Source organism: Centruroides sculpturatus, unplaced genomic scaffold (genome assembly GCF_000671375.1).
Source record: "Centruroides sculpturatus isolate CEXI.00-Female unplaced genomic scaffold, Cexi_2.0 scaffold8, whole genome shotgun sequence".
In the NCBI taxonomy this organism is placed as follows: Eukaryota; Metazoa; Arthropoda; class Arachnida; order Scorpiones; family Buthidae; genus Centruroides; species Centruroides sculpturatus.
Genome location: NW_019384535.1, coordinates 389,714 through 395,187, shown reverse-complemented (window position 1 = coordinate 395,187; position 5,474 = coordinate 389,714). Strand labels below are relative to the sequence as shown.

Here is a 5,474-nt window from a genome sequence, read left to right as displayed (position 1 = left end):
TTACAAGAAATCACCGCATACAATTGTTTTAAAATACCTGTCATTCTAATTCTAACTAAAACATTAAAAAAGTTCTGATAAGAGTAATCTATGGAGAATATTCTTTATTCAAAATTGTTCAATAACTTTTACATTTAAACTTTATAATTTGTTAAGCAAGATTTGTGAAAATTTCTCTTTCAGAGGTATACAAAACTTAGCTAATTTTATTGTTTCATCTAACTATATTAAATGCATGTGACAAATTCAAAAAATATTCTGACTTGTCTTAATTATAAATAATATCTGTAACAAATTATAAATTTTCTGTTATTCATTATCTGCGCGCGTATATTTAAATTTAAAACACTAATCGCACTATTAAAATTATCTATTGTGTATGATTTGGTTCAGAGGTACATAAACATCAAGTGTGAATAAAATTCGTTCAAAAAATAAATAATCATAGTAATTTATTAAGTAAAAGTAAACCGTTTTAAAATTATTCCTATAAATTTAAGGAAACATACGAGCTAAACGTTTTATACTAAATTTTCACTTCATACTCACTCATTATTATAACTAAAAAAAAAATAATCTATTTCGTCGTGACTTCGTTCTGACGACCAAAAAATATAATCGACCAGCATTTCCTATTTCGGTGGGTTGACGTTATTCAGCTGACCAATCAGCGCGTTGTGCCATCTGGATATTTAGTGGCACGTGTTTTTCTGAGGACTGTGTGTTATGCTGAATCGAACGTTTTTGATACTAGATTAACTTCTAAAGTATAATTTTTTATTGTTTTTATATTTTTCAATAAATTTATTTTGTTTGTACAAAATAAAAAAATTAATTTTTACGATACAATAGTCTTCGTTGGGCTTAACATCGACGAAAATTCAACGCGAAGCGACACGCAACGGAGAAAAATGTCAACATGGGATATTTTTTCGTACATGATCGGTTATCCGAAAAATAAGTTATCCGAACAACCCCAGTCCCCAATTGATTCGGATAAACGACGCTCTACTGTATATACAATACTTCAGTAACGCGACATGATGAAAATCATTACGTACAAACTCCTCAATAACTTCAACAGTGTTTATTTGTGGTAGTCTACGTAAATTTGGTCGTACACGTAAATCATAATAATATTGTCGCGGGAACAAACTCCAATCAGTCGTTAGGAACACAAAGGTATTTATTAACTCAGTCAATGTACAACACCTGCAGCTTGCAGTAGGAGAACAATACCCCCTCTCAGTTTGAGAGCTGGCTGTTATATCCTACAGAGACATGGTAGAAACATGGTAATTTGTTAGTACTTGTTAAGACAAAAAATAAAGCATTACCTTTTGTTTTATTCTTTTAATACTTAACTTTAATAACTAACGGAACTTATTTACAACTTTTCAACCAGACAAAACTCTGACCACTAACAACTTTACCAGTGTTGCCAGATATAAATGTACAATAATTAACAATANTTCTTGTCTACTGACTCGATTATTCGAGATGGTAAATAAAGGAATAATCGAGGCAGTAGACGAACCTGCAGAATGGTGTGCTCCAATGGTTTTGGTTCCGAAGAAATCAGGCGAAATAAGAATTTACCATCTCGTCCAGAGTTTTCTTGAGCTTACCTCTCAAGGGCAATGGTACTTTTCGAGGAACTGCCAGAGCGTAAGGCTTTGCTTCCGGTTTAAGTTTAATGTGATAGGGTTTCTGTACTTTCACAATCCCCTGAAATAGATTGGGGAATTCTTTAAATGGATCGAAAGTAGAGTTTAGTTCCTGTATTCTTTTCACAAGATTTAACTGTTCACTCGCTTTACCGCTCAACAAGGAGTGTTCTAGTTTATCTATAACATATATGTCTTCTTGGATGCCGAATCTCTTATTTCTTAGCTTTTCCGTAAACACTCCCACAACATCCAGAGTTTTTTTTTTACCAGGGCCGTATATAGATCTATTCGTTTCTCGTAATTTAACACTAGATAGCACTCTGTTATATGTCTCGTGTGGTATAACTGTGACATCTGCCCGTATCTATCTTGAAGTTTGAAGGAATGTCTCCCACGAAAATGTTCGCATTCCACTGGTTAAGCTGTTTCTTAACGCTATTGTTTATATTACTTGACCCTTTAACGTGTCCTAGAAATGAACTTTGATTAGGCTTTCCTATTTCATTTATACTCCCTTTAGCTTTACAGACCTTTGCGTATGACCTACTTTTTGCACTTATTACAGATCGCCTTACGAGCAGGACAATTGAATTTAGTATGTTTCACCGATTTACCACACCAATAACAGGAATTTAAAGTTTTGTTTCCAGTAAACGAATTGTCGGTAGCTTCCGGCTTCGAAAGTACGTTCTTCCTACATGCAGTTTTGCGTAATGNCAAATTAGAAAATTTATTTCTGTTACAGCTTCTGATAATGCAAGATACTCGGCAAATGTAGAAGACTTTGTTATACTATTCTGTTTTTTGGATTTCCAAAAGATTACATTTCCAAACAATCTAATTATAAATCCTGTGGTAGATTTCCTGTCTAGAATATCTCCTGCCCAGTCAGAATCCACAAAACAATCTAAGATATCAGTATTATTATTCTTATAATATTTTAATTTAAGGTCTTTTGTCAAATACAAGTACTTCAGGACTCGCAAAGCATATTTAAAGTGTCTCTCATCATAACAATTTTGAAATCGGCTCAGATAATTTACACTAAAAGAAATATCTGGTCTAGTACCAGAGTTAATGTACAGAAGTGCACCTATCAAATTTCTATACTTTATATCCTCATTTACATTAGACTTTTCCAGTTTTAAATTTATTTCCATAGGTGTCTTATACAATTTTGAATTTTCAATATTGTAACGTTTAGCTATTTTATTTTATTTTATTTTTCTCAAAAGAAACTGTGGCCAGGTTGGCCTTTTACAAGCATCTTAACAGGAAATCAAAACAAACAGACAAACAAACAAAAAAAAACAGGACGCGAGCTGAGAAAGAAAATTAATTAACAACAAATATCGTTGAGTCTTAAGTTTTTTTCCGTTTTTTTTTTACATTTTTTCTGAAGAATTCGTAACTCGATATATTACGTGGATCGTTGTACAGACTATTCCAATAGAAGATTAATTGAAAGATCGGTGCAGATCTTCCCACCTCCAGTTTAACAATTGGAAGACTATATTCACGAATTATACGATTTTGTGCTATTTGAAGTTTGTTAACAGCGTATAGAGATGCGGTTCCCCATACAGCGATACCGTATCTTATTCTAGATTCGATGCAGATGTGGTACAGCCGTTTCGAGAGTGATGTGCTTAAAAAAGCTCGAATTTTCTTATTTATCCCAGTATACTTTGCCAGGGAAAGCGCAACATCATCTGTATGTTTATTCCGGCGCAGATTGTCATCAAAAGTTACTCCCAAAATCTTAATAGCATTTACTTTTTTCATGTTATAATCAGTTATTTTAATATTTAGGTGATGTGTATTGATTATTTTATTCCTATTTTGCAAAGCGGAGGAATTTATTTTTATTTTTGTTAATTACTAATCCATTATTTTCCATATAACTGTTTAAAATTTTTAAAATGTGATTTAAATTCTCCTGAAGAGTTATAACGTTCGTATGAGAATAAGTTATCACTAGATCGTCAGCGTACATGAATATATTCTCTTTTGGTATATAGTTAAACAAGTCATTAATATATATATTGAAAAGCAGTGGACCCAGGATTGAACCTTGAGGAACGCCCTTGTTTGGCCCGAAAGAGCTAGAGATAATATGTCCAATTTTTACAAAGTAAATTCTGTTTGACAAGTATGATTTTAACCAGCNAGTCCAGACGCTGTTCGAAATCGTTGGAAACGCCCTATCCATGTTCTCCAATCTTCGGTACGAAAATTAAAAACTTCTGGCGCTGGGATCTGATACATTTTCCTCTATGCTGCCACCATGTATTATAAACGACTCAACTGACCAGATAATATGATACGAATAACTCTTTATTAATACAACTAAACCTTCTACATCCAGCTGATTCTTTCGAGCTACTCTCCTCCCTTTCCGTCCGCCACCTCGGCACCTACTCGATTACATTTCGTTTGTTTAATTGTCAACATATATTACATTACATTTAATGTTTATCTAAATCATTAACATATATTACAAACCTCGCGGAGGGGACAGTTTAGGAACCATCGCAACAAGATAACTTTGTCACGAGATACTCTTATTGAAAATAGCAGATCAGTCGACAGAATTGCAATGTCGAGGATCCATCACTCCAATATAATCCTACAAAAACCAATGTTCTTTATAATAAGAATCGCCTTTATAAAAACGAAGGTCGGATAGCCGAGCGGCCACGGTGTCAACCTAGTGAACCTTCCGCTTATGGAGGACCCAGGATCAATTTCTAGGCGTGTCGAAAAATTTCCGGGAATTTTTCGGGTGTTCCGTTCAGACATGACGAACTCCTTCCCTCACACCCGGTGTCCATATTATAGGCTTGGTACTTATAAAGAATATTAATACTATTCTATTACATTATATGGATTGGAATGAATATAATTATAATACAAAGAGTTGATTCATTTACAGTACATTATGTGATTATTTTATAAACGATGTTTAAACAACATACTGATAAAGCATCTGCGTGTAATGTAAAAGATGCCAAATAATTATGTTACGGATTCATTTAATACGTTTATGGCATTATTATTGTGACCGTAGGGCCGGCACCTCTTCGGCGCCCTGTCAGGATGACACCACCGAGTCTCTAAGGGACTCGGAAAACGCGACTTTATGTCACGAGATTCGCGAGCGGTAGCGTGTGAGCGCTTGGATTCGGAGTAGAGGTGAGGAGAGAGACGAGGAAATGACTCACTCGGACTCCATATTTTCTAACAAAAAATCAATTTTAATAATAAACAAAGAAAATACAGATATTGGCANATTTTCATATGAATTATAGTATAATAATAAACGTAAATTGTTTTGCAGATCCTGAATTTTATGAAGAGATTTGGTAAAGAATCCCTGTGTTTAGCTTGTGGAGATTTCTTTAAAATCACTAAAATGTTCCCAGTAAAAGTAAGTTACGCAAATTACTTTTTTAATATAATTAATACAGAAATTTTTGTGGTAAATCATGGATTTGGTTTACTTTTTTTGCATTTCAGATGGGAAGTTCTTTAAACTCCATATTTTCTGGACTTTTAAACATAAAAAAAGCTACAATAGACAATAATTAATGATTACAGAAACGATTTCATTTCGCATATATCACTGAAATGACAAGTTTTAGTTAAACTGAACTTAGCAATCATTAAAACACACGAATACACGAGGTTACTTATTGTATGAATTTATATATTAAATTTTATTACTTTTGCAACTTCTTACTTATTAGAAAATTACATTAGAAAATTTATTTGTTGTTTTATAATTTTTGTTGTATTGCACAC

At 33.1% G+C, this 5,474-nt stretch overlaps 1 pseudogene; it reads right to left on the bottom strand.

Moving 5' to 3' along the window:
* The window catches only part of LOC111623216, a 12,469-nt pseudogene extending 9,014 nt beyond the window's left edge, over positions 1-3,455 (bottom strand).
* Positions 3,456-5,474: the final 2,019 nt, after the last annotated feature.